This window comes from Vicugna pacos, chromosome 11 (assembly GCF_048564905.1).
Source record: "Vicugna pacos chromosome 11, VicPac4, whole genome shotgun sequence".
Classification (NCBI taxonomy): domain Eukaryota; kingdom Metazoa; phylum Chordata; class Mammalia; order Artiodactyla; family Camelidae; genus Vicugna; species Vicugna pacos.
In genome coordinates, this window is record NC_132997.1 from 33,108,771 (window position 1) to 33,122,615 (window position 13,845).

General features: G+C 37.6%; 1 long non-coding RNA gene across 1 annotated transcript in view; it reads left to right on the forward strand.

Annotated features, from left to right (window-relative positions):
* Nucleotides 1-817: 817 nt before the first annotated feature.
* LOC140699740 (uncharacterized) overlaps nt 818-13,845 on the forward strand; it is a 62,364-nt gene continuing 49,336 nt past the window's right edge. The window contains exons 1-2 of the long non-coding RNA XR_012077989.1: nt 818-948; nt 1,609-1,698. This is a non-coding gene — a long non-coding RNA (uncharacterized lncRNA). The remainder of the gene's footprint in view (nt 949-1,608; nt 1,699-13,845) is intronic.

Below are 13,845 nucleotides of genomic sequence, written 5' to 3' on the forward strand. Positions count from 1 at the left end.
GCCTTCATATAGATGCTCTCATTGTTGAAGGTAGGTGAGGAATGAAAACAGGTATCTCCAGAACGTGGTTTTGGACCTCTTTCCAGTTAAGAAGCTCATGCTGGCTTTTTGCTTTTGTGGGGAATCAAAATTTACTCATCTATAGCCTGAAATCCTCCTCCCAGCTTATTGAACTCAGTTCACAGGTTCTAGGAGAGAAGATGAAACTTTAGTTTATCTTCACACTACACATAGAGAGATACTGTGCATAATTGCCTCAGCTGAAGTCTTGTAGATTTTGATGCATTTTATCTGTTTACACAAGATCAGCAAGGCTTGGCTTCTCCAACGGTAAACACTGAATCGTGTTTATAGAGGCAGGGCAGGGTCTGCGGGAAGCATGCACAGAGTGCTCCAGGCTCCTTTTGTCATTTTTCAGAGATGCCAGAGGAATGTGCCTTTGCACTGTTTTGCCAGCAACCCTAAATCATGATTAATTGAAAGCCCTTTCTCTCCTCAGTTAGTCCTGACACAAGCAACTGCTTTTCTGTCACATTGATTTTTCTGTCCTTGCGGATTCAGAGCCAGGGTTGAGCTCTCCTAACAGGGTGAGCTCTCTGACAAGGAAGTTTTGCAACCTAATTTACAGCAGGAGTCAAGGTTGTCCGTGAAGGCCCGAGGGGAACTGTTGCAATCTGCCGGCTAAGTATGCATTTAATAGTGTTTAGCCGAGCAAGTTTGTGATTTCTTCACACTCTCCAACAAATATGTTATTTGTACTATCTACCTTCTCTAATCTGGGTGTTTGAAAAATGTCACTCACGTGTGTGGGCTAGAATACATTTTGTTTTCTTGTGGGTCTATTCATTTAACAAGGGCAGTCTCTGAGGAATCTTCAGGAACTGCTTGCCATCCTTCCAAATCATCTCTGTCTGCAGTGACCATGATTTCATCCCGAAGGAAAATAAGGTAATCTTTTCAAATAAACATTCTCAAGGATGTTTAGAGGGAATCCAATTGCTAGTCTCCAGAACCCTCCCAGTGGTTGAAAATAGTTGTACCGCGGGAGTACAATTACAGTAAGTTGGAGTGTTTGTAAGCATTCTGTATTTTCAGATGATTAACAATAATAAGTTACATTGCAAGCAAAGATGCGTGTGTATGTGTTTTCAAAGAGTCATTCAGGGTCTTTTTTCCTCAATGTTGTTGGTGGAAAATGAGGCACAGAGAGATTAAAAGTTTTCCCTAGGTAAAGGAGTTGACAAGCAGCACTGGCAACATTTGAACCTAAGCCCACTAGGTTTCACTGGGCTAACCTGCTTCCTGTGAGAGTCAGTTAGAGAAGGGACATTTGATCAGTAAGTGAGAAGAGACCACTGAAACAAATGCATTTGGTCGCATCAGTTTATTAGTGCAAATTCCTAGTCACAAGGAGCTTGGCATGCCATGGAGAAAATATAGAGTATGGGTTGAAGAAACTAAAAATTACTTGGATGAGAATATCAATTAAATCAATACAGACCATGAATGCTGGGGTCTATCATATTACATACAACATGATTTTGTATTTAAAATTTTTTTTAATTTTAATTTTTCAAATACTTTCCTCTTTCCCTCCCTGGTCTGTAGGCTTCTGAAGGACAAGCCTCTTTTCTTATTTGGGCCTGAAGCCTCAGGACTTGATGTGAGCCTGGCACAAGTGAAGGCAGGGATGACTGAGTGAGTGAATTCAGTCTTGATTTGACTTCTTTATCTCCCATTGTTTGTGGGCCTGATCTCTAATTTATCTATCATTTGTTGTTTAAGGTGCCTGTACATTCAAAGCATCTTTTTACTATGTCCCCACCTATGCATGACATAAACACATCATTACGTTGTTAAAAATCTTATAGCAGTCCATTTCTTATTTCTATCCAATAGAAATGCAATGTGAGCCTCATATAATGTAAAATTTTCTAAAAGCCACATTAAAAAAGTAAAAAGAACAATATATTTTAACAACATATCTAAAACATTACTATTTCAACATAGAAATATAAAATTATTAAGACACTTAACATTCGTTTTTCATACTAGTTTTTTGAAGTCAGGTGTATATTTCACACTTATGGGCATCTCAATTCAGACCTGCCTTTGGACTACAATGCAGATGACCACACTCCAAGCCATCAATGGGCACACAGGCCACTGTACTGGTCAGAACAGCTCTGTAGGCCATATGTAGATGCAGGGGACAGTTCCCGCTGCTTAGCACTTAACCCCTGTTAGTGGCCCACCCTCAGCCCCTGTAGTTTGGAAACAACCCCTTCCTCAATGGTCTGTGTGACCAACCATCCCAAACTGATCGAGGCTCCCTGGGGCACAGGACTTGCAAAGCTAAAACTAGGACAGTCCTGAGCAAACCAAAAAGGCTGGTCATCGCATATGGAACCCATACCACTGTGAATGTCTCAGACATAGCATACACAAACCCGATTGCCAATCACAGAATTTTGTGAGAACCACTAGGAAAAAGAGCCTCATTTTCTGTTGTGGTTATTCTCTAGAGTTCTAGCTAACCTTCTTTACACCATGAGGGGAGAGCCTAGTTGACAGTAATTCCTACTGTGGAGAAACCCAGAGGGAGAAACTGAATCTTGGTGCCTGCCTGCCTGCCTGCCTGCCTTCTTGCCTGCCTGCCTTCCTTCTTTCCTTCTTTCCTTCCTGCCTTCCTTCCTTCCAAGTTCCTGGATCCAGAGTTGCCTGAACCTGTCCTACCTTTGGACTTTTCAGTAAACCAATTAATTCTTTACACCTACCTCCATTTTTTTTCTTGTTTGTTTAATTCGTTCAGATTGGATTTCCATCACTTGAAACCAAGACAGTCCTTACTAATAAAGTAGGTTAAGAGAGAGAGAGAGTGAGAGAGAGAGAATTCTAGCCAGAATTCTTCAAGCTCTTAAGAAACATAAGGTTGTTTTGTTGTCTATTTTTCTTTTATATAGCCTCCTTGAGCTACTGTGGGGTGTGAGTGTGTGTGTGTGTGTGTGTGTGTGTGTGTGTGTGTGTGTGTGTCTTCTCTTATGCTGCTTAGAATAGTGGACACCTCTGTGGTGAAAGGGGCTGACAGCGGTCAAATAGCTGCCTGCTGGCAGCAGCCTATGAAGGAAGTAGTGGGCGTTTTTAAAAGTAGGAAGCAATGAAGACCTGCTGTTTCTCTTCTCTCATCTTTTCTTCTCTTGCTCTTAGACCTTTGTGTTTTACTTGTGTTGTGGCTATTTTGCTCCATTGTAATGACTCTCATGATAGATTATAAGACTCACTGCAGGTATTGAAACAATCTAAAGTTCACCATTTCTCCAACCTGTGGCCTTAGGGACCCTTAGGAGGTTGTAGACTTGCAAAGTCAGGCAGCTGAAAATCCACCCATCCATTTATCTCTTCTCAATCAATGGATACTAAAAGTGCGACCACTAGCATGTGGAAGGATTATAACACTTTCTGACAGTTCCAAGAGAAGAGGGAGTAAGCATTCAGTACATGTTATTGAGCTACTGATATGTAACTTGACAAGTTAAGTGCCCTATGGGAAACACCTCATGTATATAATTGCATAATATTTAGACTTCACAGTCATCTAACAAGGCTAGCATTATTATCCTTGTTGTTTGAAATAGAAAAATAAAATTATATAAACATATTTATCCTTGTTTGAAATAGAAAAATAAAATTATATAAACATATAATTTTGTATTCACTATTCATCTAACAAAACTTTAAAAAAATTATTGTTTCTCAATGAATTTAACATCTAGTGGGGAGAATAGACTTGTGAACAAATGGCTATTACACTATGTGTGAGGGTATAAAAAACTAAATACTCCTGGAGAGGGGAGGTAGGGGAAGATCACCTAAGACCAGAAGTAGGGGTGACTATGGGGCAGAGAGGCGGTCAGAGAAGCTCCCTGGAAGCGTGATGCCTGGTATCTGACACTTTAAAGCTTTTCTTTTCTATTGTATTTTTCTTAACGTTTTTCAAGAGAGAGTTCGATTATTTTATAATGACAAATTTTAGTTTGGTTTTTTGCATCATAGTGACACGAGTGGCAGAATTCTAAATTATGAAGCAAAAGAGTTGGGTTCTTTGCTAGATTCTCTGGATTGACTACTTGTGAGGTCCTTGGGCAAAGTCTCAAGCATTTGAAACTTGAGTGACTTCACCTGTGAAGTAAGGCAGCTCAGCCAATGTATCCATGGTAGCATCCCTTCCAAACTCAAAGACACTACAAAGCCTTCAAACAGTGCCTCCCATTTCCACTTTTACTGTCCTTCCACTTAGAACCATTATCTGGAAACCACAGCTCAGAAGCAAGGAATTGCAGCTGAGTGTAAAGGGAACTCAGCTGACAAGGGAAACGTTTCATCTCGTTTTATTATTACCAAAGACAGAAGATACAGGGCTGCAGGCTTTCTTCATTCAACTGCAGCCTAGGATGGGGTAGTGAATATTCAGCACATTGGGTTAATGGTGGCAGAGAGACAGAATTCCCTCAGATGTCTCAATCTAGCATTATCAGATTCACAGCTGAAGAACAGTGAGTTTCATTCAGTATTTATTAATATCCTGAGAGTTCCCTATACAGAAGCAAAAACAAAGCAAATGAAAATCTCACATCTTCATATGAATATACTTTGGAGGCAGTCCAAAATCTGAATCTTAGAATCTGAATTTTTCTAAGAAATTAGCTTTCCTCTTGTGTTTAACTTTTTGCACCTGGGGTGCATTTATGTATGTAGCTATGAAATAAAGGGGCGATGGGAGAGAGAGGAACTGTTGCATTGTGTTCCCAAGTTTACAGTGAGTCTCCAACTTGAAGATAGAAATAATTTTTAAGATTTGTGAAAAAAATAAGAGAATGGAAAGGCTAAACTATTTATTAACCATGACCATATCAGTGCACTTAACCTCTCACATTGATATTTTTTTTTGGTTTCAAAAACTTCTTAATGTTACTTTCATGTTTTGATTTAAGTGAAATTAAATGAAAATATTGTCTTATGTTTTATGAACAAATGTGGCAGTTAATATACATTGTGTATTAACATACAAAGTAATATACATTAGCCTTAGAAGACTATTTGGCTCTCCCCAAATGGATGTTTTCCCTTACTGCATGTTGAAACTGATATTTTACTTCTCTTCAGCTAAGCATGTGACAGTCTTGGCCACATGGTAACTCAGCAGAGGGGTCCATACACTGGCTGTATCATGATGCTCTTCCAGACTTCAGCCATTTCTTAAAAGGACAGCACTTCAGGATGAAGCCCTAAATACTCAATATGATGCACCTGGAAAGTCATCTAGTTCACAATATCAGAGTCATAGACATGGTGCACACTTATCCAAAGTCAATGTATCCAGTATCTGTTTTCACTAATTGAAACACACTAGCATGAAAGTCTCTGGTATCTTCCACTTGATTTTTGTCACTGAAAATGTGGCGAGCATATCTTCATGCTGTCTTGTGATTGGTACATACAAGCCAATGGAAGATATTTTCAAGCCTTAACAACAGTCGTCACCAGCAGCTTCCTGTTTAGTGTGGCTGCAGCTCCTGCTACTGCTATTACCACTACCATTTATAAGTGACTCCAAGCCATCACCGTACTAGAAACAGGTGTATGTATCTCTAAGGCTTGACTTCCTCTCCACATCTTGTTTCCCCATTTCTGGCCCTTGTCATCCCTCCTCACCATGGATGTGGCTTCTCTTTAGTCAGGCTGTGACTCCTCCTGCAAGGGGGCTCATTTTTATCTGCTTGTAAAACCAGGCAAATTAATGTTGCAGAACTGTTCTTCCACTCATTTTAGCCTCTTCCTGTTTGAAATTTTTCCCAGAGTTGCACCTCCATCATAGGAGGTTTATAAGGTGTCACAGTATTACAAGTTGATCTGAGTCAGGTTATTCTCTGTGGATGATGATAGTCTTCCAAGAAATTTAACTCCAAGGTTTAAAAGAGAGTAAATCTCAGACCAGCTTCTACCATATATATATACATATATATATATATATATATACACACCACACACATATGCACACACACACACGCACAGAGAGAGAGGGAGAGATCTGTTAAACAAATCTTTATTAGTCAGTACAAACAGTTCATAAACCTGTTTTGCAATCTCTATGGAGTCCCACTTCTCTTCTTTATTACTCAATGTGTCCCAACCACCACCTTACATAAAATGTGCCTTAAAGGCATATGTGATAATCTTCCAGGGGCAGGATTCCATGATCTTTTCCATTGACAACAGGTGCCAAGAACTGCAAAGGATCTGAGGTTTACCCTACTTTGGAGCTCACGTGTTTATCTACCATAGTTTTGTGAAATGGCAGAAGACATGAGACTCTTGGATCAGAGGCAACAGACAGTCAATACTCGCAATAGCCAGAGTATCAGCATTTACACTGGTTCTGAGTCCTGGTTCTCACAGGCAATGTGCACAGGGTCAGATAATACATGTTACTCAGTGAGGTACATTGCAGGAGGGTAAACCTGAGTTTAATAACTCTGAATCTTTTATACTAAATGGTAAGCCTGAGCACTTTATGCTCTGGAAAGAGATCCTGTCTTCATCTTTCAAAGTTGTTAAGTCAAGGATTGCCAAACTTTTTATAGAGACACTATAGTAAGTAAAGGGCCAAAGAGTAAGTATTTTAGGTTTTCTTGGCCAAATATCATCTCTATTGCATATGTTCTTAACTTTTTGTTTGTTTTATAGCAATTTAAAAAACAGTTTAATTCATAAGACATTCAAAAATAGGCTGCAGGCTGAATTAAGCCCATTGGCCATTGTTTTCCAACTCCTGCTATTAAAAAATAGAAGACAAAAGATTTGCTAACTGCCCAAGGAGGAAACCCATCTCTATTTCCTGGGATGTTCACAATACAATAAGCCTTGAAAAGATAGTCCAAAACAAGGACAGTCCATGGGCATGCCTCTGCCCAAAGTCAGGCAGAAATCTGAAAGATGCATGGAAAATTATGTCCAAATAATATCCACCCCTTATTTCTACACTGTCTTGGTTTCTGGTGAATCTTCCCATGAGTTTGCCACTTTATAAGCAACTCTGATTAGTCTAACCTACGGAAGCTGGGACCAAATTTGTTCAGATATCTTGCAGAGCATTTACTTTAAGCTTTTACCAAAATGAATCTAAGCAGGCAAGGCTAAGAATGTATCTAAAACATTTCATTCAGTCCATATTCTGTAATAGATTTACTGTCACCAAGGAAAGTATATTTCTAACAGTCTTCATGTTATTAATAAACCACTAATTTCACTAGTGAAAACCCATTTTTGACAGTCTGCTAATTAGCTAAATATCTGGTGTGATTAGAGATAACGATAGCTGAAGTGCTCATAATAATCACCTCTGGATAGTGATTTTTCTGATATGATGCCTTCTGATCACTTCTGGGGTAAGGATTCTTAATTAAAATACCGACTGCACATGAAATATCAAAATGTTCATGCTTCACTGTTCTAATGAAAATTACAGTTGTCCTAACACTAGATTCAAAGGTGGCACCTGGTTTTTGTCACTATCATCTGTCTTTGCAGGCATTTGTTGAATTATTTGATGCTGAGCAATTGTTAGCCATTAATCTCTACAGTTGCATCTTTTTTCCCCAACCACCAAACCTCTCAAGGTCTACCCTCTCTCAAGTAATTTGATCATTTCTTGGAATAGTAGGAAACTCTTAATTATACCTGTTCTACCTTAAGGCCTAGAAGAAATAACATTTGAGTGCTGCCTGGGCCATACCAACACACATGGCACATTCATGAGATTGTCCCAGGCCTATCTGCCGAGATAACACCCTGCATCGTCATTCTATTGCTTTTGTGCATGCTAAGGTATGGAAAGTTCTAGAATTTTGCTGATCTCTAAAGACTACCTGTGATTAAAGTATATAGGACCTTCAGTTCTCAGTTCACTTGTCCACTCCCATGGGAGGTGGGCTCAAGCATTTTCTCAGGGACTCATCCTAAGTCCTCACTCTGTTATTAAATCTCTAATCTCTCTTTTTCACCCTCATCTCAGTCTCTAGAGAAGTGCTGTCCAGTAGAATTTTCTGTGATGATGGAAATGTTTAATATCTGTGCTCTTCAATATGGTAATCACTAGGCACATTTGTCTAGTGAACATTTGAAATATTACTAATGTGATTAAATAACAGGATTTAAATTTTATTAATTTTAATTCATTTAAATTTAAATAACCACAGTGACTAGTGGCTACCATTTTGGATAGTGCAGCTCTATAATCTTTATATAATCTAGGTTGGGTGATGATTAATAGGAAGAAAGGGAAATCTAAAACACATTTTCTATTCTTTAAAGCCTTTTTCTGAAAAATTTAAGTCAAGAACTGGTTTTATTCCAAAACAGAAAGTAGCAGGTCCAGATAGGTACACTGATAAATTCTACCAAACATTTATGGAAGAAATTATACCAGTTTTCTACAACAGAAGATTCACTTCTGAGGTAAGAAAGCATAGAAGGAACTTCCTAGGTGCTTAAATTTTAATCTACTTTTCCTACTCATTCACAGTGTGACCTTAGGAAAATCACTTAATGTTTTAGACTCATAATTTATCAACTTATAAAATAGAGGCTAATAATATTTTTCCAAGATGATTGTGATATTTCAAAATGAATAAGATCATTCATACAAAGCACTGTCACATGTCAAAAAAATACTATATGTAGTTTAGATATCATTTGCCATTCTTTCTCTGTTTTCAAAACAACATCTGTTTAAAAATTGGTTTGCACTGGACCCTATTTGTTGAAATTTAACTTCTAAGAAATATGTAATTATGTAATATTTTGTCAAATCATTGATAATTTTATTCTCCAAATGCTATTTGAAACATAACATTATTGATGTACCACTTTATGACTGCTGCTTATTTTTAACAATTATATATTTCCATGAGTATATCAGCCCAAACTTTACCTATAGATTACATAAATAAATATTTATAAGAACTATGATATATATACTCACACGCATGTACATATATTCACTGCTTAAGCACTTTTTGTTTTCAAAAATTTAATTTATACGGCAGTGCTAACAAAGAGTCAACTCTGTATCTGAATTTTCAAGTCTATTAGCGAACTGGTTGTTTTCAGAGGGTGAGATAGGCTATAATAAACTTTATTATAACCATAAGCCAACATGGTTGAAAGACTTTACATTCTTGAGAAAAAAAGACACTAAATGGGAGATATTTAAAAAAAGATGTTATGAACTAACTCTACCTAGAATAACAGATAAAAAGGCTGTTGCACGTTTGCTTAATGCTATTGAAAGAATACACACCAAACTCATGGTTGTGTATAGAAGTAGGAGGTGATGCTAGTGAATGAATGAGCACTGGCCTCATGAAACACTGCCAGGGGATACCACAAGGGAAAACTACAGAGGTGAGGGTCATTCATTCATTCATGTGCGTCGTTAACCCATACTTATTGTTGTCTATGTTGTGCTAGATCAATGTTTGTCAACCTTTTCTCATTATCAACACTCCCCAACGATTGTACTCCTCTCCCATGAAATTTTAGTACCTTGGATATACTGTGTATTTGTTTATGGATTTTGACCCTTGGGGGTGGGGGTGGTTAAGCCATTCACTAAGATTTTTTTTTCACCCCCTTAGGAGTGGTATCACCCCCACTGAGAATGCATGCACTATTTGCCAGAAACAGTGGTGAACAAGGCAGATGAAGTTTCTGTCCTCAGAGTGCTGGCAGTTTAGTAGGGTAGACAGACACACAAACAGACAATTATACATCATGATAAGTGCTACAATAGGGGTGGCAAAGAACCAGCGAACTTACTCGAATAGTGAAACCATCTCCCAGCCCCAGCACTCAGGGTGGGGGCCTTTTTGTTTGTTTGTTTGTTTGTTTGTTCCTTTATTTTATTTTATTTTTAATTGAAGTATAGTTGATTCACAATGTGGTGTTAATTTCAAGTGTACAGCAAAGTGATTCATATACATATATTCTTTTTCAGATTATTTTTCATTATAGGTTATTATATGATACTGAATATAGTTCCCTGTGCTATAAGTAGGTCCTTGTTTTTATCTGTTTTATATACACTAGTGTGTATGTGTTAATCTCAGACTCCTAATTTATCCCTCCCTCCCTCTTCCCCTTTGGTAACAGTAAATTTATTTTCTGTATCTGTGAGCCTACTTCTGTTTTGTAAATAAGTTCATTTGTATCATTTTTTTAGATTACACATATAAGTGATATCATTTGATATTTGTCTTTATCTGACTTACTTCACTTAATATGATAATCTCTAGGTCCATCCATGTTGCTGCAAATGGCATTATTCCATTCTTTTTTACGGGTGATATTCCATAGTGTATGTATATACTACCACTTCTTTATCCACTCATCTATTGCTGGACATTTAGGCTGTTTCCATGTCTTGGCTATTATACATAGTGCTGCTGTGAACGTTTGGGTGCATGTATGTTTTCAAATTAGAGTTCTGTATGGATATAAGCCCAGGAATGGGACTGCTGGATCCTATGGTAACTCTGTGTTTCGTTTTCTAAGAAACCTCCATAGTGTTCTCCACAGTGGCTGCACCAATTTACATTCTCACCAGTAGAGTAGGAGGGTTCCTTTTCTTCCAAATCCTCTCCAGCATTCATTATTTGTAGACTTTTTATGATGGCCATTCTGACTGGTGTGAGGTGATATCTTGTTGTAGTTTTAATTTACATTTCTTTTATAATTAGCGATGTTGAGTATGTTTTTGTGTGCTTCTTGGCTGTCTGTATATCTTCTTTGGAGAAATATCTGTTTAGTTCTTCTGCTCATTTTTTGATTGGGTTGTTTGATTTTTTGATATTGAGCTGTAAGAGTTGTTTATATATTTTGGAAATGAATCCCTTGTTGGTTGCATCATTTACAAATAGTTTTTAGGATGGGAGACTTTCAACTTAGTGTCCAGAGGGAAGCTATGAGGGGCTGAACTTCAGTTTGAGACTTCAGTTTGAGCCAGTTTGGTTTTGAATAGTTTCAAAATTAAAATTCCAATATTATTATTAACAATAAAACAATGAAATTCACTTTAAGAGTTCCTCCCGACGAAGCTTGAGGGACACAGTAGACTTGTGTTTAATGACTGAAAAATGCTAAGAGGCTGCCTGAAGAGGCCAGCAAGCAGAGAGGGTTGCTTGGAGGAACTGACTGTACTCCCACTTAGAGATGATCAAAGGCTCTTTATTCTTTAAAACCAGATGTGGAACTTACAGTAGGAACGATGGTGGTGATGTCAAGGCTATACCATGAGTCAAAAGAAGCAGTCACAGATTAAGGCTGCCAAGCAGAGAAGAAAATGTGTTTAAGAGAAATGAGTGTTCCAATGGTTTTCAAAAAGAAAGAATAAATTACTATTACTTTGCCCATGGAAAGAAAAAGGTTTTGAAGAAGCTGGAGGGGTACTTACCATCAATTAAAATCGTCTTTACCCTTGCAAGCATCGCCAATGATTTTTGATTTTAATTCTGTTACAGTGACTCAGACAGCATTCATGAGCCACAGTGAACAATGCAATATCAATAGACATGTTACTCTTGTCCAGCAAAATAAGCAACATATATGTTACATAAGATATTTATCAATTGACAAACCATTTGATTGCCAAAATGTATGCTGTATAATATGGAGATTAATATGTGGTGATTTAGTGTGGTCAGAGCTGATAAAGCCATGTTCTACTCTTAGGCAGACTCTAAAGCAAGTCCAGTTTTAGTAAGTTGACTCAGCAATGCTGGCATACATCATAAAGTACTTGAAAGGAGCTTTTACAACATATTTTTAATACCCTGGAAACCTCTTCCGGCTCAAAAGGCCATGTGTCATATAGGAATTATTCTATTCCACTTAATGTATTCTAGAAACATACATATCTTATTTACACACCAAAAACTTGACAAATATATTTCATCAGGACAGGGCAAACAACCAGTTAAACGAAAACTAAAAATTTATACCAGTCAATACAGGACAATTTAATATTTGAAACCAAAGGATACAGTAACAAAGGTCCCCTGCCCCTCTCCGTAGAGAGACTGACGAGGTCACAGGCTAGAGTACAGATAGACCAGCATAATGTTACCATAGGAATCAACTAAAATAGATTTCCTCTCACGGAATCTTGACAACAGCATAGTTAAAAGCAACAAATCTTCTAGATCCAGGATAGCAACCATTTTGGTCGCATATGAGACCCCTCAGAGTGACAAAAATGCAAGGAATAGACTTTTGCCTCTTCCCAGTGCAAATGCTAAAATAGGCTTACCTGATATTTCTATAGTCAACAGTATAATACCAGGATAACCTCAGTAAATGAAATTTCTGCTGGTTTTGGCTAAAGGATGGAGGGGTGTGTTCAGTGTAACCCAGTATTTGTGTTGGATTTTCTGAGTTCTGTTTAATACTTTGTCCTCCTTTGTCTTCTTGAGGTTGTTTGCTGCTGCAGTGATTAAAGGTGGAATGTACCTCACATAGAGTTTGTATCTGACAGCTTTTCTCTGGAGGCTTGTTCATCTCCAGTCAGTTTCTCATTATTATTCCAGGAAAACATCTGTCCATAGGGGAAACCAATTTGAAAGGATACTATACAGTGTATTACTTTAAGGGGGTCTGGGGAATTGGGGCCTAGATTATGTTTCACCTAAGTCTGCATCAGAATTACCTGTGAGCTTGCTGAAATACAGACTCTCGAGACCTCCTCAGGCTTATTCAGTCAGGCTTACTTCTGGGGTGTGTCTTGGCATGCATATATATATATATATATATGGCACATATATTTTAATGAGCCACCATATAATTCTGAAATGTACCAGTGTCTGAGTATGCGTAGTCAGCTCTGATCCCTGTTTGCCCTTCTTTCTACACTATCAGTCTGTTCCTCACTTCTCACATTCATTTACCGAGAAAAGGTTTCTGTGCTCTCTGGGTCCCAGGTATATAATGCCACAGGAGGCCTAAATGGTCTTCCTTATTCATTCCAGAACCAAGCTCTTTCTCTTCCAAAAGGGAATGAGGATCAAGCCCCAAAGAGCAGGACCTTTAAAAAGAAATTATCACTTGATTTACTTTCAGCATCAGCTTTCAGATGAAAGAGGTATCTCCTTTGCATCTTTCAAAGAGGAAAGAAAATTGTTAATGACAGTCATCAAATTTCATAAATTTTTTGTCTTTAATTTTTTGTTGAAATATACTTGACATACAATATTATATTAGTTTCAGGTGTGCCTACATAGTGATGTGACATTTGCATACATTATAAAATGATTACCATGATAAATCTAGTAACCATCTGTCCCCATATAAAATTATTACAATATTATTGACCATATTCCTTATGCTGTATATTATATCCACATGGCCTGTTTATTTTATAATTGGAGGTTTGCACATTTTAATTCCCTTTACCTATTTCACGCACTCTTCTCCTCTGGCAACCGCCATTTGTTCTCTGTATCTATGAGTCTGTTTTCATTTTGTTATATTTTGTTTGTTTTGTTTTTTAGGTTCCATAAGTAAGTGAGATTGTATGGTATTTGTCTTTTCTCTCTCTGACTTCTTTTACTTAACATAATACCCTCTAGATCCTTCCATGTCGTCCCAAATAGTGAGGTTCTTTTTGGGGGAGCAGTGCTGTTCAATATTATTTTATTATGTGTGTATATGTATATATGCCACATCTTTATTCATTTATCAATGGACACTTAGGTTGCTTTCATATCTTAGCTATTGTAAATAGTGCTGCAATGA